Source organism: Phacochoerus africanus, chromosome 9 (genome assembly GCF_016906955.1).
Source record: "Phacochoerus africanus isolate WHEZ1 chromosome 9, ROS_Pafr_v1, whole genome shotgun sequence".
In the NCBI taxonomy this organism is placed as follows: Eukaryota; Metazoa; Chordata; class Mammalia; order Artiodactyla; family Suidae; genus Phacochoerus; species Phacochoerus africanus.
In genome coordinates this window covers 42,917,231-42,938,808 of record NC_062552.1, presented here as the reverse complement: position 1 = coordinate 42,938,808, position 21,578 = coordinate 42,917,231, and the positions used below count along the sequence as shown (strand labels likewise).

Sequence of the window (21,578 nt, the reverse complement as noted above, 5' to 3'; positions counted from 1 at the left end):
GAGAAGGGACCATATGGAGTTTCCGTCATGGCTCAGTGGCTAACGAATCCGACTAGGAACCATGAGGTTTCAGGATCGATCCCTGGCCTCGCTCAGTGGGTTAAGGATCCAGCGTTGCCATGAGCTGTGGTGTAGGTCACAGACACGGCTCGGATCTGTGGCTCGGATCTCGGCTGGTGGCTATGGCTCCGATTCGATCCCTAGCCTGGGAACCTCCATATGCCGCAGGTGCAGCCCTAAAAAGACAAAAAGACAAAAAAAAGAAAAAAGAAAAAAAGGGACCATATGGGAGCATCTGATCTGTTATGTAGACTGGCAAGAGATCTAAGGGCTGGAGATCATCCTTATTAAGAGCCCAGGTTTAAAGAGTCCCAGGCAGAGGTGTAGCTTATGTGTATAAACATCTCACTCTGTAAAACATAAACGCCAGAGCTTACTGGCCCTAAAGAAAATGGAAAATGGAACATTTGAGGAATTCAAAGAAAGACTGAAAATATATGTGGTTTTCCTTCTCTTCATGTTTCAGGTCGGAGGAGGTAAACTGCAGGGGTGAGGTCTGGGAATAACCAGGTCCTTGTTGATAGGCAACGTGCTTTGTGTACCCATCAGGTCTAAATATAGCTTAGAGGTCCTTAGAGACCGGCTTTGGATTATAGAGGATGATGTAGTCAGGAAGAGTCTTGAACTTGGAAACCTGGACTCCTCATTGTCCTGGGAGAGACTGTGGGACTCTGGGGGCGGGGGGAGGCTGAACAACTTCCATGCCACATGGAGACCATTTTCTCGGTGCTGGGCCATGGCCAAGGGCCATGGCAGCCACTGTGAACACCTCTCTCTGCATCTCTGAACCCCATCTGTTCCTGAAAGTGTCAAAAATATGGGCTAGAACCCTGGGCACCGGAACTTTGGGTTTACCAACTTGATCATTAAGCACCTAGTAGATCAGACAGGTTCTCAGAGTTTGCCATAAGGGTGTGAAACAGAACAGACCAGTGAATAGAGCTGGTTCCAAAGAGATGGCTTATCTATGATTTAGATTTTGGAGAGACAGGGGATTCTATAAATCTATAGGTAGGGCATTCAAATGGACAACTACTACTTTTTCCCAATATTGAAACAAGCAAGCTGTTTTGAATAGGAGCTAGTTTACTGAGTACCATGCATAGTATCTGGACCTTTCCCTTTGCTTTAAAAGTGATTCACTTTTTGGGAGTTCCTGTGTGGCGCAGCGGAAACAAATCTGACTAGGAACCATGAGGTTGCAGGTTCAATCCCTGGCCTCGCTCAGTGGGTTAGGGATCCAGCGTTGCAATGACCCGTGGTGTAGGCCACAGACTCGGCTCAGATCTGCTGTTGCTGTGGCTGCGGCATAGGCCAGAAGCTGTAGCTCTGATTAGACTCTTAGCCTGGGAACCTCCATTCGCCACTGGTGCAGCCTTAAAAGGACAAAAAGACCAAAAACAAACAAACAAACGAACAAACTAGGGATTCACTTCAGGTAAAATAAGAATTGTGTTTGTGGTCTAACAAGGTCTTGCTCATGATGGACTGTTTGTTTCCCCAAGGCTGGATGGTTTTCCAAGATTTGACATCTCTACATTTTTAGAGGCACATTCTTCCTGCTCCCCAAGGAGCTGAACTTCAGAAATGTTGATTAATTTCCATTTGTGCTTCATTTTCCATTCTCACTACTGCTCCCCCAACTTCATGTTTCTCCTCGATGAGCTTATTTTAGGCCCCTTTGGGGACTGGATTTCAGAGCCATTGTTGTTCGGAGACACAGGCAACAGTCTGACCTTTTCCAATTTCTTTTTCAAACAAACGTTGTCATTGTGTCATTGTGCCTGAACATATTATGTATTCTTGAAAGTGTGTTTTTTATTTTTTATTTTTTTCTTTTTTGGCCTCCTTGTGGCCTATGGAAGTTCCCAGGCTGGGAATCAGATCTGAGCTGCAGTTGCAACCTACACCACAGTTGTGACAACACTGGATCCTTAACCTACTGTGCTGGGTTGGGGATCCAACCTGTCACCTAGTGCTGCAGAAATGCTGTGGATCCTGTTGCTCCACAGCAGGAACTTCTTGAAAGAGCATTTTATTTTGTTTTATTTTGTCTTTTTAAGGCCGCACTCAAGGCACATGGAGATTCCCAGGCTAGGGGTGAAATCAGAGCTGCAGCTTCCAGCCTACACCACAGCCACAGCAATACCAGATCCGAGCCACATCTGTGACCTACACCACAGCTCACGGCAACACAGCTCCTCCTTAACCCACTGAGGAGGCCAGGGATCAAACCCACAGCCTCCTGGATGCAAGTCAGATTCGTTTCCAATGAGCCACGACAGGAACTCCAAAGAGAATTGTATAAAGAGTATGTCATGCCTCTGAAGAAAGTCTGGAGGGACAGGACTGTTAGAAGTGAAGCAGGAGCAGGGGTTCAGGAGGGAGGTGGGTGGCATCCTGGGGGCAGGGGGTGGGAATTAAAAAAAATTTATTGACATATAGTTGATTTACAAAGTTGTTTTTATTTCTGCTGTACAGCAAAGTAATTTAGTTATACGCATTATTTTTCAGATTCTTTTCCATCATAGGCTATTACAAGATATTAAATACATTTCCCTGTGCTTACAATAGGTCCTAGTTGTTTATCTACATTATATGTAGTGTATATCTGTTTATCCCAAATTCCCAATTTATCTCTTCCCCCTTTCCCCTTTGGTAACCATAAGTTTGCTTTTGATGTCTGTGAGTCTTTTTGTTTTGTAAATAAGTTCATTTGTGTCATATTTTAGATTCCACATATAAGTCATATCATATGGGGTTTGTCTTTCTCTTTCTGACTTACTTTACTTGGTATGAGAATTTTGAGTTGCATCCATGTTGCTGTGAATGGCATTGTTTTGTTCTTTTCCTGGCTGAGTAGTATTCCACTGTATATGTGTACTACACAACCTCTTTATCCATTCATCAGTCAGTGGACACTCAGATTGCCTCTGTGTCTTGGCTATTGTGAATTATGCTGCTGTGAACATATGGGTGCATGTGTCTTTTTAAATTATAGTTTTCTCCAGATAGATGCCCAGCAGTGGGATTACTGGATCATCCAGCAACTCTTTTTTTAGCTTTTTTGAGTTTTCCATAGAAGCTGCACCATTTTACATTCCCTCCAACAGAGTAGATGGGTTCCTTGTTCTCCACAGAGCATAGCATTTCTACCACAGGGATGGCCTTCACAGGTGGACTAGAAAGTGATATTGACCTAGTAGTGTTACCTTTGTATTGTAGGTCTTGGAAAATGTACTGAGAACCTGTTATATGCTGGGGATTTCTAGTTCTACCTTAGAAATTACTTTCTTTGGCTAAGATGGTGGAGTACCTCCTCATCCATGTAGGGGGAATCTGCAGCTGTAGTAACAAGCAGGGGCCATTGGTGGATATGGTGTGTGAGCAACCAAAACCCCACTGTGACTATGCCTTTGGAAGTGCTGGGTTCTCCTCCTGGTGTATACATCCTAACCCTGAAAAAGGGATGAGCCTTAAAACAAAATCTCCCTTTGATTTGTTTAGACTTTAAAAAGGTGTTCATCGAACACCTGCTATGTTCCTTGACACAGTTAACTGAGTATTTTAGTTCATATTTTCTCTTATTGTCCTCCCTCCATATTAGTCTTGTTTTGTTTTGTTTCATTTTTTGGCCACCACATGCAATTGCTTGATGTGGGATCTCAGTTCCCCCAGACCAGGAATTGAACCCAGGCTGCAGTGGTGGAAGCACTGATTCCTAACCATTAGACCACCAGGGAACTCCCCAAATTAGTCATTTTAAACAAATAATTTGGGAGTTCCCATTGTGGCTCAGTGGGTTGTGAACCTGACTGGTATCTGTGAGGATGTGGGTTCGATCATCTGCCTTGCTCAGTGAGTTAAAGATCTGGCATTGTGAGCTGTGGTGTAGGTCACAGATGTGGCTCAGATCCCATCTTGCTATGGCTGTGGTGTAGCCCTCAGCTGCCACTCTGATTCAACCCCTAGCCTGGAAATTTCCATAAGCTACAAGTACAGCTCTAAACCGCCCCCCCAAAAAACCAAAACAAACAAACAAAAAAAAACAAAAACCCTAACAATTGATAAAACTAGTAGTTTAAAAGATATTTTAAGCAATCGGTTCTTGAGTATTCAGTTTTTCTTTCCTAAATACATTGTTTTAAGATCATGGATGTCACAAGAATAAAATAGGGAGGATCTATAAAACTAAGGGGAAAAAATATATACTTTTTTTTTTTGCCATGCCCATCACATGCAGTTCTCAGGCCAGTTGAACCAGCATGACCCACAGCAGTGACCCAAATCACTGCAATAACAACGTCAGATCCTTAACTCACTGCACTGTAAGAGAACTCCCATATACCTTTATTTTTACCGAACTCTGATCGCAACTTAGGCTCTCCTTTCCTTAGGAGCATAGGTAACAAACGACAGCAGTATGACTTCATCACCAATAGCAGTCATACACTTTGTGATATTACGTGGGCATTTTGCAGATCCTCAAAAATCTAGCTTATTCCCATCACTGCATGAAATGTGTATTAACTGTTAAACCTGCCTCATGCAGCCTTTTCATTAATAGATTAATAAAGAAGTGACTACATTACTAAACCTTCATATTTTGTCTTTATATTTTGATAACTGTGTTTCATTATAATTATTTTTCCTTGTAACCCTATGCATTTTGTTCTATGCATCTTTTAAAGCATTATTCTGAGGAAGAATCATAATCTTCACCAGATAGCCCAAAGGGTCCCTGAGAGAAAATCTTTTTTTTTTTTTTTGTCTTTTTAGAGGCACACCCACAGCATATGGAAGTTCCCAGGCTAGGGGTCTAATCAGAGCTGTGGCCTCTGGCCTACACCACAGGCACATCAATGCGGGATCTGAGCCACATCTGTGACCTACACCACAGTTCATGGCAACGCCAGATCCTTAACCCACTGAGTGAGGCCAGGGATCGAACCCACGTCTTCATGGGTGCTAGTCGGGTTCGTTAACCACTGAGCCACGTCAGGAACTCCAAAAATCTTTTTTTTAAATCCTATTTTTAATAGTCCTTTCCTCCAGGGCCAGAGAGATACAAACCCTTTCAGTCTTCGTATGCCTAGAAATATCTTTATTTTGCCCTTACCCATGAATGTTTCTTCAAAGGCAAAGCCAGATGAGGCCACTCTGGATGAAAGTACAGGAGATAAAGATGGTGGGAGCGTGGACCAGGCCTGGGGCACACCAAATTTAGAGGCCAGTAGAGGAAGAAAGCCACCAAGGGCACTGAGAGGAGAGAGGGACCCCGAGGCCTGAAGAAAATGGGGTTGCTGGAGATTGCACTGTGGCTCACCAGGTTAAGAACCTGACAGAGCATCATGAGGATGCAGGTTTGATCCCTGGCCTCACTCAGTGGGTTAAGGATCCAGCATTGCCTCAAGCTACAGCATAGGTCACAGGGCTTGGATCTGGCGTGTCTGTGTCTGTGGTGTAGGCCAGCAGCTGTAGCTCTGATTGGACCCCTAGCCTGGGAACCTCCATATGCTGCAGGTATGGCCCTATAAAGAAAAAAGAGAGCGAGAGAAAGAAAATGAGGTTTCAAGGAGGAAGGGGCAGCCAGCTATGTCATATGGTATTAAAGGGTCAAGGAGGATGAGAAAGGCACATGGACAGTTGACCATGGGGACGTGGAAACTCTAGTGAGTGTCATGAGAGTGGCTAGTGCTGGACTGGCAGAGGAAGATGGATTTGACTGACCTGGGGACCAAAGAAGAGGGATGAAGAGGTGGAAATGAAATCCATATACTTGGCTCTCTGGTCAAGATGTGCTGTAAAGGGAGGGAGAAGAAAAATGTTGCAGTCAGTGAGGAGAGAGATATGAAAGGAAGGCTTCTCTCTCTCTCTCTGTCTCTCTCTTTTTTTTTTTTGCTTTTTAGGGCTGCACCCTTGGCATATGGAGGTTCCCAGGGTAGGGGTCGAATCAGAACTGTAGCCGCCAACCTACACCACAGCCACAGTAACGCTGGATCCAAGCCGCATCTGCAACGTATACCACAGCTTACGGCAACACCAGATCCTTAACCCACTGAGTGAAGCCAGGGATTGAATCTGCAACCTCATGGTTCCTAGTTGGATTTGTTTCTGCTGCACCATGATGGGAACTCCTTTCTCTTTCTCTCTCTCTTTTTTTTAAAATTAGAGTATAGTTGATTTACAGTGTTTCGTCAATTTCTGCTGTACAGCATAGTGACCCCGTCATACACACACACACACACACACACACACACACACACACACACACACATTCTTTTTCTCTTACTATTTTCCGTCATGTTCTACCCCAAAAGACTGGACAGAGTTCCCTGTGCTCTACAGTAGCACCCCATTGCTCATCCATTCTAAATATAAAGCAAGGAGTTCCCATTGTGGCTCAGTGGAAACGAGTCTGACTAGCATCCATGAGGATGCAGATTCAATCCCTGGCCTTGCTCGGTGGGTTAAGGATATGGTGTTGGCATGAGCTGTGGTGTAGGTCGCGGATGAGGATCCTGCGTTGCTGTGGCTGTGGTGTAGTCTGGCAGCTGTAGCTCCGATTAGACCCCTAGCCTGGGAACCTCCATATGCCTCAGGTGCAGCCCTAAACACACCAAAAAATAAGAATAAAAATACATGTAACACAAGGCTTTCCAAGAGAGATTCTAGAGCATATTGTGTGCTGCTGGGACTGACCCAGCACTGAGGATGCAAGAGGAAACGGGACCCAGAGCCAAGTGGAGGAAGAGAGGGGCCACTGGGAGGAGCAGGGCCAAGTCATCCTCAAACTGGAGGGGAGGCAGGAAGGGCGGTGCGGGTGTGAGGGGGTTGGAAGTGTGTGAGCGGGAAGGTGAGCGTTCCCATTTGATCAATTTTGTTTTCTCAATGAATTGGGAGGCAAGGCTACAGCCAAGCAGGAGGAGAGAAGAGAAGAGGCAACCTGGTGACTTGGAGGAGTGAGAAAACTCACATAAATCATAGGAGTGTCAGGCCCTGTGATTGGAGCAAGTCCACCCACGCTTAGGAGGATGATTTCAATGAATGAGCTGTTGTCTGCCCTGAGACACAGTTAAGAACCGCTCTCTGAACTACTGTCTCCCTTTCCACTCTTCCCCACATCTCTCTAACCCCCTTGCCCTCTGTATTTCTACTCATTTCCATATTAAAGCCTCTTTGATGACTCCACCTAATTCATACTTAGAGGCCACTCGCTGGAAATGAACAGCATGCCCACCTTTCAAAGGCATTTGAGTCAGAGCGGAGGTTGTGCCTTCACTTAAAGTAGCTTGTCTCTTGGGGAGTTCCCATCGTGGCTGAGTGCTTAACGAACCCAACTAGTATCCATGAAGATGCAGGTTCGATCCCTGGCCTCGTTCAGTGGGTTAAGGATCCAGCATTGCCGTGAGCTGTGGTATAGGTTGCAGATGCGGCTCGGATCCCATGTGGCTGTGGCTGTGGCTGTGGCGTAGCCTGGGAGCCTCCATATGCCATGGGTGCAGCCCTAAAAAGACAAAAGACAAAAAAAAAAGGGAGTTTGTCTCTAAAAGTGTGAATTTAGGAATTAGGTAGACTTAGGTTTTCCTGTTGCTTCTCAAGTCCTGCCACGGAGGTGACAGCCTCTACTTCTGATGTCACCTGGCACCACAGTCTTTAGACAACTACAATGCTCTTCGTTACACTTGCAATTGCTGCTATAGTCTAATGTGGTAGAAAGCATCATTTAACATTCTTTCTTGAAAGAATATGGGCACTGGAAACATTTAGGATCATTCATTTAGAGGGTCATTTCTGGCACTAATTAAATTGTGGACCAAGCTTCATAAAGACAAGACTGCTAGTGTCGGGAGTTCCTGTCCTGGCTCAGCAGTAAGGAATCTGGCTAGTGTCCATGAGGATGTGGGTTCCATCCCTGGCCTCACTCAGTGGGTTAAGGATCCAGCGTTGCTCTGAGCAGTGGTGTCGGTCGAAGTTGCAGCTTGGATCTGGCATTGCTGTGGTTGTGGTGTAGGCTGGCGGTCACAGCTATGATTTGACCCCTGGTCTGGGAACTTCCATATGCTGAGGATGTGGCCCTAAGAAGACCAAAAAAAAAAAAAAATGACAGGAGGAGTCAGTGGCAATGTGGTCCATCAATAATTCTGACATCACGTGCATCATGGCTGCAGCATGTCCTACCATGAGCATCCGTCAGCACTTCCTGCTACAGGGGTGGCCTGGCACCTAGAGAGGTGAAGGTGGAATCTTAAGGCTAGGGAAGGCTCCCAGGCCATTGATGGTCAACTGTCCATAAGAAAAAGTCAACTAACCAAGGTCAAGAAAGGGCTGTTGACAACACTTCTATGGAGCCGTGTCCTGAATCTGCCTGCATTCCCCCATATGCCTGTCTCTCCTTCTTCCAGGAAAAGGCAGGGAAGTTGGTCTTGGCAGTGGTCCAAAACAGGGCTTCACTGGGAAGGTGCTTCAGATTTTTGGCCAAAGCTGGGATCATCCCTGGAGACATGAGAAGGTGGGGGAGAATATAGCTGTCAGTGGTATTCTATTGGTCCAAAAAATGGAAAGCTTTGGGATTGATCATAGCAAAATAAGAGAAGTTTCTGAAAGATGTGTATGCCAGGCAGGTGTAATAAATCTGTCTATTGGTGGAATGGGTCCAGTAACAGCGAATGCAAATAAAAACCTGAGAGGCCACAGCCAAGCACAATTATGACCAACTCCAATGAGCAGAGACTCTGCCAAGATATACACACCAAAGATAAGAATAAGACCATTTGTATATTATAAAACCACCCAATTATTTGTTGGTTCCTTCCTTGCATAAGGACAGGTCTGTGCCAGAGGGGAATTTTCCTGGCCTTGATGTAGAAATGCCAAAGAGAGCAGACACTAAGCCAGACTGGGTCAAAAGGGTTACCAACATCTGGTTGTGGATTTAAAAAACAAAAAAACAAAAACCACTCCCCACCCAGGCCTTACCCTGCCATGAGGAGGAGGTGTGAGTATTTATTTTGAAAAAATATGGACTTTTCCATACACTTCTGCTCTATGTATACTAACATTGTGACATTCATAGCTTTGCTTGCATGTTCAAACATTCTTCTTTAATGAACCAAATAGAAACCTCTGCCCTCAGGGAGATTGTACTCCCATGGAGCATTAGAAGGTGGAGACAACCAATAAAATAAATAAGTACTTTAGAATGTGTTAGAGATGATATGGGATATGGGCAAAATTTAATCAGGGAATGGGGGTTGGGAGGCTGAAATGTGACATCAGATGGTCATTGAAGGTAGTGTTTAGGCAAAGGTGGGAATGAGGTGAGAGAGTGAGACGCCAGGATACCTGGGCTAAGGGCTTCCAGGCAGAGAGAACGGCCAGTGCTGAGCCTCTGGGATGGACCGTGTTGGCTCACAGGGAGACCAGAGGGCTGGAGCCATGTGGAAGGAAGAAAAAGGGGAATTAGGGGAGGTCATGGTGAGAGGAGTGGGGGTGCTGATGGTGTAGACCTTCCTGGCCATTGAAAGTGTAGCTGAAACCAGCCTCTGTACCCCGGCACCAATTACATCTCCGAATCAAGAGTTTGGGGTGAGGCAGAAAGAATAGCTTTATTGCTTTGCCAGGCAAAGGAGGCCACAGCAGACTGATACCCTCAAAACTGTGTCCTCCTTTGAGAGGGGGTAGCGAGGGGTTTTATAGGTTTAGTGTGAAAAAACATAGGGCTATGGAAAAGGATTAGGGTGCCTGCCTTCTTCTCCCTCCGTAGGTCATTTCAAGGTCATCAAGGCCAGAGTCAGGTGGTTCAGCGACGGTTTCTGGTGGTCTTTGGGGTTATCGCACCTTGACCTTCTCTCTGCAGTGAAGATTGCGCACAAAAGGAAGGGGGTGTTGGGGAGCATTTCAAAGGACGATTAAATACCAGGTGCCTATTACTCCTACTGGAAAGTAACCATTAGTAAAGGAAACCAATTAAGCAAGGAAGAAATCCCATGAAAAGCCGTTCAGAGTAAGTAAGTGGGTCAAGACAGGATGAAACCTAACGGAGACTGCTTTAACTAGTTTTTAGCTGGATCCGTATTTCCTGATCATTCACTCTTGAGCCCAGCTCTTTGAGATTGAGGGGAGGGCTGGGAGGCTAAAGGAAAAGGCTTCTACTTCAAAACACAAGGACTTCAAAAAAAAAAAAAAAAGAAAGGACTCGGTGGCTTGTACATGGTTTCAAAAGGACCTTTACCTTGACCGTGTGAGACAGGAGAACCAGGGTATGAGTGTAGATGGACATTACATAGTTTGTCTTTAACAAAGTTCTTTCTAATTGCTCTGAGACCAGCAAGAGGCAATGATAATCATCCAGTTAAGAGATAATGATGGGGTGCCTTCCTTCCCTGTTGGTGGGAATGTACATTGGCACAACCACTGTGGACAATAGTATGGCGAGTCCTCAGAAAACTAAATATAGAAATACCGTATGGCCCAGCCTTCCCACTCCTGGGCATATATACGGACAAAACTTTCATTGAAAAAGATATATGTCCCCCCATGTTCATTGCAGCACTCTTCACAGTAGCCAAGACATGGAAACGACCTAAATGTCCATTAACAGATGAATGGATTAAGAGGATGTAGTACAAATAGACAATGGAATACTACTCAGCCATAAAAAAGAACAAAATAATGCCATTTGCAGCAACATGGATGGAACTAGAGACTAAGTGAAGTAAGTCAGAAAGAGAAAGACAAATATCATGTGATATCACTTATGTCTGGAATCTCATATGCGGCACAGGTGAACCTACCTTACAGAAAAGAAGCAAACTCATGAACTTGGAGAACAGACTTGTGGTTGCCAAGGGGGAGGAATGGGTGAGTGGGATGGAATGGGATTTTGGGGTTAGTAGATGCAAATTATAGCATTTGGAGTGGATAAGCAATGAAATCCTGCTGTATAGCACAGGAACTATATTTAGTCACTTGTGATGGAATATGATGGCAGATAATGTGAGAAAAAGAATGTATAAATATATGGCTGGGTCATTTTGCTATATGCACAAATTGACAGAACATTGTAAATCAACTATAATAGAAAAAATAAAAATCTTATACAAAAAAGAAATAATGATGGCTTGGAGTTACTGTCATGGCTCATTGGAAATGAATCTGACTAGCATCCAGGAGGACACAGGTTCAATCCCTGGACTCACTCAGTGGGTTAAGGATCTGGCATTGCCGTGAGCTGTGATATAGGTCGCAGACGTGGGCTTGGATCTGATGTTGCTGTGGCTGTGGCGTAGGCCAGCTGCTACAACTCCACTTCAACCCCTGGCCTGGGAACCTCCGTATGCCGTGAGGGCAGCCCTAAAAAGACAAACAAACAAACAAAAAAAAGAGACAGAGAATCTGACTGTAGTGGATTGGATTGCTACAGAGGTCTGGTTTGATCCCTGGCCCAGCCCAGTGGGTTAAAGAATCTGGTGTGGCTGAGGTTTCAGCTTGAATTCAATTCCTGGCCTGGGAACTTCCATATACCATTGGTGTGGCCATAAAAATATTTGGAAAAAAAAGAGATAATGATGGTTCGATGAGAATGATAACAGTGGAGGTGGTAAGAAACACCCAGTTATGCACAAATATTGAAGGTAGAGCTCACAGGATTTGATAACAAAGTACTCAAGGAAGGAACCCAAGGATGAGTCTTGGAGTTTTGGTCTGGGTGACCTGGAAGGATGGAGATGCCCTTTGCTGAGATGGGAGAGACTGTTGGAAAAGCAAATTTGGGAGGAAAGAGGACGAATTTCGTTCTGGAGATGCTCAGCTCGAGAGCCTATGGAACATCGAAGTGGAGGTAGCAGGTGGGCAGTTGGATGTAGGGGTCAGGAGTGCAGGAACGTGACAGAGACAGACATTGGAAAGTCACCAGCACAAAGCTGGAAGCCATGAACCTGGTGGAGATCACCTGGGGACCAAGGGTCACCAGAGAAAGGTCCAAAAACTGAGCCATGGGGAGTTCCCATCGTGGCTCAGGGGAAACGAATCTGACTAGCATCCATGAGGACGCAGGTTTGATTCCTGGCCTCACTCAGTGGGTTAAGGATCTGGTGTTGCTATGAGTTGTGCTGTAGGTCATAGACATGGCTTGGATTGTTGTTGCTGTGGCTGTGGTGTAGGTCAGCAGCTACAGCTCCGATTTGACCCCTGGCCTGGGAACCTCCATATGCCATGGGTGTGGCCCCCAAAAGACAAAAACAAACAAACAAACAACAAAAAAAACCTGAGCCATGGGACATGCCCATGCTAAGAGGAGAAACCATCCATGGAATGAAGTCAAGCAGTGCACCTTTTGTTTGCTTTTATTGATCACCTCGGTGATGCCAACACCATTTGAGGAGCTGGGCATGCAATAAATAACACGAAGCCTAGTCCTCAGTTACAATCAATGCATTAAAATGATCACTTGAATGCAGCGCAGTACCTGCAGAAAGACACAGACCTGGTAGTGTGGGATCTGCGAGAAGGAACATTTGGAGGGTCCTTGGAAGAAATCACATCAGCCCATGAACCGGAGATTAAAAGTTAGCCAGGTGAAAACAAGGAAAAGGCAGAGGCGTGAAACAGCATGGAGCGTGCTGGGAAATACATGTTTATTTGGTGCTGACATTTCTACCTGAGCAAGTCTCTAATGAGGTTATGCCTTCAAGTCCTAAGAGACGCCTCATGCTAATGCAAACATCAATAAGACGATGGGAAATTAGTTACTGTGGCTGTGCCATTGCAGTCTGGTTAAAGAGGGCTCATCTTGCCACACCAACATCTTTACCGTCAAGAGAAGGGCTGGGAATTAGTCACTTATGGCTGCAGCAGCGACAGGGCAGAGTCTTCCCATCAGCCGTGGAAACTGGGTTGCAGCCCAGACCATATGGTGGTTCCATTTTTCTATTTGTCTTTGTTTTCCTTGTAAAGTGAGTGCCAGGAGCACAGAGTGTTCCTAGCAACAAACGGGCCTGTGGGTGAGAGAGGGATTGCTCCTTGGGGAGGCAAAGGGACAGCCACCTTGACGACGCCTTGTCCCGTGTCAGAGTTGAAGGCTCCCCACCACCCAATGCAAACAGGAAAAAGACAGCATTTTCAAAGTAGCATTAACCCAGGAGCTGCCTCTGACAGCAGAGTGATTGCTACTGCAAGATGTATCCAAGTCAATTTCCCCCAGGTTGTTACCCTGTCTTTTTTTTTTTTAATCTTTTTTTTGGCCACCCCAATGCATATGGAGCTCCCATCCAGGGATCAGATCCAGGCTACCGTTGCAACCTAAGCCACAGCTGCAGCAATGCAGAATCCTTAACCCACCGTGTTGGGCCGGGGATGGAACCTGTGTCCCTCTGCTCCCAAGAGGCCACCGTTTCCATTGCGCCACAGCAGGAGCTCCAGATTGTTACTCTTTTCTGAAGTATCAGGGTCTGCAAGGTCCTGGAGTGGCTGAACTTTGTCATAAGACATTCAGTTCTTCCTTGCATTACTTTCCAAAGCCATCAGCCTGCAGAGTTCTTTAAATGAATGTCCAGTTTCTTCGGAAGTTTTCTTCACTCCTTCCAACACAGCTGGTGTCATTCATCTATGTTTTGTTCTCTAAACTTGTTATTATTATTATTTTTTATTGAACTATAGTTGATTCACAATGTTGTGTTAGTTTTGGGTGTATAGCAAAGTGATTGTTACATATATAAAAGAATATATATGTTCTTCTTATATATATATATAAAATAAGATATAACATAACCATATGAGTTATATATATAAAAGAATATATATATAACTGAATCACTTTGCAGCATATATATATATATGGAGAGAGATAACACACACACACATACATATATTCTTTTTCAAATCCTTTTCCCTATGGGTTATTACAAAATATTGAATAGAGTTCCCTGTGCTATACAGTAGGTCTCTATTGGTGATCTTTTTTATATATGGTAGTGTATATCTTTTAATCCCTACCTCCCTTTCCCCCTTGGTAATCATAAATTTGTTTGCTATGCCTGTGAGTCTCTTTCTGTTTTGTAAATGAGCTCATTTGTATCTCTTTCCTTTCTTTCTTTCTTTTTTTTTTTTAGATTCCACATATTAGTGATCTCATATGATATTTGTCTCTATCTGGCTTACTTCACTTAGCACAATAATATGGGTCCATCCATGTTGCTGCAAATGGCATTATTCCATTTTTTATGACCAAGTAATATTCCATTATGTATACATACCACATCTTTATCCTTTCATCTGTCAATGGACATTTAGTTTGCTTCAGTGTCCTGGCTATTATAAATAGTGCTGCAGTGCATATTGGGGTGCTTTTATTATTTTTTTTTGGCCATGCCCACAGATGTGGATGTTCCTGGGCCAGGGATCAGACCTTCTTCATAGCAGTGACCCGAACAACAACAGTGACAATGCTGGATCCTTAACCTGCTAGGCTGCCAGGGAACTCCTAAGGGTAGTATTTTATATAGAATCAGAAGATTTATTTTTCACAAGTGATCCACCACTGTACTATAGAAAACATAATTAGAACTGGATTAAATAATAAGGCTCTTTATTGTGCCTCTAACACTGAATCCAGAAGCAACTGGCCACTTGTCAAGCATATCCCAGGGTCCAGCAAGGAGAATGAGATCACTCTGTTTTGGACCAATCACAATGCACCTCCTGATGCATAGCCAGGCCCTGGCCTGGCAGCGAGGAGGAGGAAGTGGAGGCCGAGCTGTGGGGGGATCAGGCCAACAACCGATAGCTCCCATGTCAGCACAGAGTAGCCTGGAGGATAAAACTGAGAATCAGTACTGAGACGTAGAATAATACTATTTGAAGGTTCATGCTGTTTTGGCTGAAACGCTTCCCTTTTGTCCCTAGCCTGAGTGCTGCTTGTGGTTGTCGAAGCACCTGCAGGCTCTGGCTGGAAGGGAAGGCTGGCCAAGAGGGAGGAAGATGGGGTAGGACAGAGAAGGCAGGGGAGCCAGGAGGATTAAAGCCTAGGTCTCCAGTTCTGGCGCTCTTCCTCTAAGCCAGGCTTTTACCAGAGCCTCTAAAGCCTCAGCAGTAGGATTACTCTACTTTCACCCATCCTCAAACACAGTCGCAGCGAGGTCTTGTAATGTATACAAGGCTGCGTAAATAGAAATCAATGGCTCTATGGTTTGAATGCCTACAACCTGACTCCGGGGTCCTTGCACTGACACATGGACCTGACACTAGGAGGCTTCCTCTCCATGAAAACTGGGGACTGCTTGCCTCAGACTTACCTGGAGCCCTTACAATGCAGATTCCTGGGCTCCCAGCCAGGCCTCATTTATCAAACTTTCTGTGGATGGGGTAGGAAACTGAAGAGCATTCCCCGCACTGAAGTTTAAGAACCATTGGTTGAACACCTGTTACTTCTCATCTAAGTTCTGACCTTGGGCAAGTTACTGTTGCTCCTTGGACCTCAGTTTTTTCACTTGTGAAATTATAATGTGTAGGTCACTTTCAGCTCAAAAAAAAAAAAAAAACTTTGATTGTAATACATCTTTTTATTCTTTTTTTTTTTGCTTTTTAGGTCTGCACTTGCAGCACATGGAAGTTCCTAGGCTAGGGGTCAAATCGGAGCCATGGCTGCCAGCCTACACCACAGCCACAGCAATGCCAGATCGGAGCCTTGTCTGCAACCTACACCACAGCTCACGGCAGTGCCAGGTCTTTAACCCACTGAGCGAGGCCAGGGACTGAACCTGCAACCTCATGGATACTAGTCGGATTTGTTCCCACTGCGCCACGACGGGAACTCCAGATACTAATTAACCTTTAAAGCCAACAACGTGGAGTTACCCTGGTTGCTCAGCAAGTTAAGAGCCTGACAAGTATCCATGAGCATGCAGGTTCCATCCCCGGCCTTGCTTAGTGGGTTAAGGATCCAGTGTTGCTGCAAGCTGTGATGTAGGTCACAGATGTGGCTCAGATCCAGCGTTGCTGTGGCTGTGGTATAGGCTCGTAGCTGGAGCTCTGATCTGACCCCTAGCCCAGGAACTTCCATATGCCATGGGTGTGACCTTAAAAAGAAAAAAAATAACAAATCCAGCAACCAGACTGCAGCCTGCCAACCTGTCTTTTTTCTGTGTATCCCCTTATCTTTAAATATTAGTGATATTGTATTGAGATAAGTTTTTAAGTATTACAGAATTTGTAATGTGAAGCACAAATAATCACAGTTTCCCCGGAAATCTGGGAGAACTAGATGCCCTCGAATGTGACATTGTAAAGCCCAGGGCTAAGACTCAATGACTCCTCTAGATATTCTCATGTTCAGGTTTCTTTATTTTCTGATGTCTCGGTGCTGCTAGAAATGGAACTCTTGAGAATTGCAGTTTTCTTTCCACACCGAAAATGCAGTCTAATTCAGTGGACATTTTTGCAGGTTGAAATCGGTCATCCCCCCCTGGCCATTAGCTAGAACCCATTGGGGGCTTGCTCTGGTTTCGTTTTCTGATCCTTTTCTCTGGAGAAAGGAAAGCAAAGACGAGGGGCATTGGCCAAACAAGCCTGGCCACTCAGTGTCGAGGTTCTCAGATAAGAAGGATCTAAAGGACTTCCCATGGGCGTGAGGGAAGTTGCACACGCCATCTGGGGAAGAAGACCAGGAAATCCCTTCTTGTTTTCAAACAGCAGCGAGCCACCGGGGATGGCTCTGTGAGGCTCAGGGGGACCTCGGCCGGGAGGCGCTGGTCAGGGGGTGAAGCTGCACTCTGCTCAGAGCTGCCAGTCCTGCCTGACCCTCCCCAAGAGCCCTGCCTGGCTCTCCCTTCCCCGAGCATGAGGCCGAGGGGCAAACGGCCTTATAGCAGAGACCTGGAAGTTTGTTAGACGTCTGATCCGCGCAGGAGCCAGACGGGGGACAACGGCGCTGGGCAGGTAACATTCATTTCGCCCCCTGGGATCTGTCTCCCTTTGTAGCAAGACCTCAGGGGCCCTTAAGTTACTCTGACACGCCTTTTTTTGTGGCATCGTCCAGTTACCATCCCCTGCCCAGGTTTCTTTTATACAGTAGCTGTGATGTGTGTTAGGCATGCAAAGCAGATGGGGTCAAGGGCTTTGTACCTGCAGCCTGTAGCTCAAGTTGATGAGACTATGTTTAGGGAGACTGAGTGTCAGGAAGCTCGCAAAGACTCTTTCAGGATTCCCTCTATAATAAAGAGAGCTCTCCTTTCCTTCTTTCTTTTCAAGGCGTTTCCCCATCCGTGAGCCGGATAATAACAAAGAGACCAGGGCGCTCAGGAATTGCCGTGAGGCTGTTTCCAGGTCGGGCAGGCACGTTGTGGTTGGGCTGGATGGGGGAGCAACCCCTGGGTGTAGCTGGTGTTGGGCTCAGTTATCCTCAGCCCCCAGGCGGTCCTTTAATGTCAAATGCAAGCTGCCACCTCCTACCCACGACTGAGGGGAAGGCGGTTCGCAAGGCAGCATGAGAAGGAGGTCGGGAAAAGCGCTGGGATTGATTAGAGGAGGCAGGCTTCTTTGAGTGCTCTCGATGCGAGGGAATGCCCTGTGTGGTTTGCTTAATCCACGTTTTTCTCATACGTTGTAGAAAGCCAGGCCACGCTGCTTCACTGCAGCTCAGCTTTCCCTTCCTAAAGGGCTGATGCTCTGAAGCTTTCATTTTTGAATCACACACATCACACACGACTCTGTCGGTACCGTAATCGAATATGTCTAAGAGTTTTTCAAGTCCTGCTCACCCCATGCACGTTCGTTGTTGGTTTTTTGTTTTTTTTTTCTCTTCCCCAAAGTTATCCCATCAATCGTTTGCTGTGTATCTTGCCAGTTACATGACTTATTTTTCGACCTTCCAACTCTTAGGACAAGCCAGGGCACATAGAAGTACAAGAAATTCTCCTTGTCGGAGGCACGTATTGGTCTCTAATAACACCTTTCTCTCCCTGGAAGGAAGAAATAATACCATGGAGAATGTGAACAGCTCTTTTATACTTAGAAACATCTGAAAGCGTTTTATTCATTTTCACTATTATTGTTTTTGTGTGGGTTTTGGCTGTGGTAATGAATAACATTAATAATACCTTTCCAGGGAGTAAAGTCTAGGTTTTTCAGGGAGCAGTTTGGGTTTCTCTCTTGAAAGCCACGAAAGGCGTATTGTTCTGGCAAATAAAAGAAAAGAAAATGAACTAGATAGATAGATGGATGAAAGAGATGGATATGTAGATAGATAAGTTGATAACGCCTTGAAAATTAACTAGATAGATATATGGATGGATGGATGGATGGATGGATGGATAGATAGAGATAGCTGATAGCTGACCAGCTAGATTAAGTGGTTGGCTCTGGGAAGATGGGGAGAGGGTGGAAGAGACCCTTTTTTTTACTTAATGGATAATAAATATGTTTAACAGATGAGTTCATTTTCTATTTCTTTTAGCTTTCTGTAAAAAGGTGGCCTTTTATTCAGCCCCACCCCCATACGTTGTTATGAGACACGTGAATAAGGAAAAAAAAATCACTATGAACAAGTCGGTATGGGGTCTTGGAGAGAGGATTCAGGAAAGCAATATCAAACTAGAAAAATCACAAAATACTTTCAGCTGCATCTTGGTATTTTCTTGCCCTTTCTGAGCTTTCTGTATCCCAAACTAGAAGGCCAGGTGGCCCCGCTGATTTGGGACGTGGTGCTTTCTGGTTCCTCCTGCTAAATTTGCCTGCCTTGGTTCTTTCTCCAGAACATTTAATTGATCCTTTCACCCTACCGCACAGTGTTAGCCCCCAGTAGAGACTACCTCTTTCTTCACATCGCAGGTGAAGTAGGTTGCTTGTTCCCATTTTATGGAATTCAAAACTGAGAGGCTCAGAAGTTTCATTGTTTGCCCAGCATCACATGGTGAATCTTTAGGGGGCGCCGAGATGCGACCAAGTCCAGATCTCTGGCTTTCCATAGAAAACCAACCTCATTCTTAGTCAATAATGTGAGGCTAAAAAGCATGCAGTACAGGTAATTCATCGTGGCTCAGCAGTTAACAAACTCAACTAGCGGGTTTAATCCCTGGCCTTGCTCAGTGGGTTAAGGATGCGGTGTGTGTAGGTCGCAGATGCGGTTGAGATCCCGCATTGCTGTGGCTGTGGTGTGGGCCAGTGGCAACAGCTCCGATTGGACCCCTTGGCTGGGAACCTCCATATGCCATGAGTGCAGCCCTAAAAAGACAAAAATGACTAAAAAAAAAAAAGTCACACAGAATAGAGAATTAATGTGACTGACTGGCTAGGTATCAGCTTTGTAGCCACATGGATGCCCAATTCTGCTGGAAGTCTGTAGAGAGATCAAGCTATTGCCTGATCTAGAATTTAGCAGATTCTAACACTTGTGGTCCAGAATCTTAAAAAAATAACAGTGCCCATACACTTCTCTGGAACAATTGAGACTGAATGTCTGGGAAAGGGGCCTGGGCATGGTTTTTGGTCTGTTTGTTTTGGTTTTTAAATCTCTGAAGTGACTCTTTTATGCAGTGAGGGTTGAGAACCGCTGCATCCTAACTGTTAAGAGATAAAGTCTAGGAGTTCCCGTCATGGCCCAGCAGTTAACGAACCCAACTAGCATCCATGAGGATATAGGTTTGATCCATGGCCTTACTCAGTGGGTGAAGGATCGATCCAGCGCTGCCATGAGCTGTGGTGTAGGTCACAGACGAGGCTCAGATCCCGTCTTGCTGTGGCTTGTGGTGTAGGCTGGCAGCTACAGCTCTGATTTGACCTGGGAACCTCCCTACGCTGCGGGTGCGGCCATAAAAAGACAAAAGAGAAAAAAAGAGAGAGATAAACAAACTCTAAATTGAGAAGCAGAAACAATGCCTGTTCGTGGAAGCGAGAAGCTGGGGCCAGAAGGACCAGCAACTGTGAGCATCAGGTATTAGGATTCTGGCTGCTGCTGTCAATGAGGGGAACAGCCCCGTCTGAAGGAAGAGGCATCTCCAACTCCCCAGACAATGGCCCTGCCTTTCCATTTTAAATTGGAACAACCCTAGTGGCCTCCCTGCAGGTTCATTGGTTCCCTGTGACTTGCAGAGTTTACAAAATTAGATGAAACATCCTAGGTAAACAGGATGTGCTCTCCTACTGCCAAGTGACTCTGGGGGGTGGGGATATCCATTTTCCTCAGTGTCGCTTTCATATGTTGTATCCCAATTCCAAGAAAAAGAAAATACTAATTACTTTTTGCAGGATTTGCCAACTTTCTGGATTGATCTGTAGGTGAATACACCATAAATCAGGGCTTTTTTTTTTTTTTTTTAATCTTCAGAGGGCTGCACCTGAGACATATGGAGGTTCCCAGGCTAGGGGTCCAATCAGAGCTATAGCCACTGGCCTACGCCAGAGCCACAGCAACACGAGATCCAAGCCACATCTGCAAACTACATACACCACAGCTCCCGGCAATGCTGGATCCTTAATCCACGGAGCAAGGCCAGGGATCGAACCTGCATCCTCTCGGATGCTAGTTGGGTTCACTAACTGCAGGGCCACGACAGGAACTCCAGGGCTGTTTTTTAAGCATTACGATGTGCCCCAGAACCTTCTTTCGGGTATTTCTCAGTAATAGTCCAAATTAGAACCAGTCATTGCTGTAGTCTTTGTCTCCTTTATAGGGAGCATTTGGGGGAGACCCTCAGTCTCAGTTTCCCTAGTGCCTGGGAGTTTCGACACAGAGTTGGTGCCCCAGGAAGGCTCTTTGAGTCAAATATCTGCATTGACTTTGGGCACACCATGAATTCACCAGTCATTTACCAGCTCAGCATTTCAGCTCCCACTGTATGATTTTGGATGGTTAAAATAATTGGAGTCTTGCCTATTTCTTAAAAGATAATCACAGGCATTCCTGTCGTGGCTCCGTGGGTTAAGAACCCGACATAGTGTCTATGAGGATGCGGGTTCGATCCCTGGTCTCGCTCAGTGGGTTAGGGATCCAGCGTTGCCACAAGCTATTGTGTAGGTTGCAGACATATCTTGGATCCAGCATTGCTGTGGCTCTGGTGTAAGCCGGCAGCTGCAGCTCCTATTCGACCCCTAGCCTGGAAACTTCCATATGCTGTAGGCGTGGCTGTAAAAAGAAAAAGGAAAAAAAAAAGATAATCATAAAATTGAAACTTTAAAGTCACAGTTTAGTGGAAGCATTTATACTGATAGACATGCAAAGAGCTATAGAATTACAAATCAGTGAGTCCTTTCCTTGAATTAGCTTTTACTTTTAATGGGAGACAAGGTACAGGCACTGGGAATTTTAACACTAAGAGATTATATTTACTGAGTACTTATGACATGCCAGGTGCTGTGTTCTGTGCTTTACCAAGATTAACTCATTTAATTATTCCAATAGTCCTAGACCTCAAGTACCATTATCATCCCTATATTATGGATGAAGAAACACCCAATTTTAAGTAAGTTGCCTGAGGTAGAGAAGCTGGGAAGTGGTGAAGTTGGGATTCCAGCTCAGGCTGTCT

General features: G+C 45.3%; 1 protein-coding gene across 4 annotated transcripts in view; it reads left to right on the top strand.

The window, feature by feature from the left end:
- The window catches only part of ADGRF5 (adhesion G protein-coupled receptor F5), a 128,386-nt gene that overhangs the window by 22,654 nt on the left and 84,154 nt on the right, over positions 1–21,578 (top strand). The window contains exon 1 of one of the 4 annotated variants that reach the window (XM_047795163.1): positions 16,699–16,995. The exons of 1 other annotated variant lie outside the window; for it this stretch is intronic. The gene's annotated coding sequence lies outside the window, so the exon portion shown is untranslated. Of the gene's footprint in view, positions 1–16,698; positions 16,996–21,578 lie in introns of those variants that run through there. 2 more of the 4 variants (XM_047795161.1, XM_047795164.1) reach the window with 2 other exon arrangements.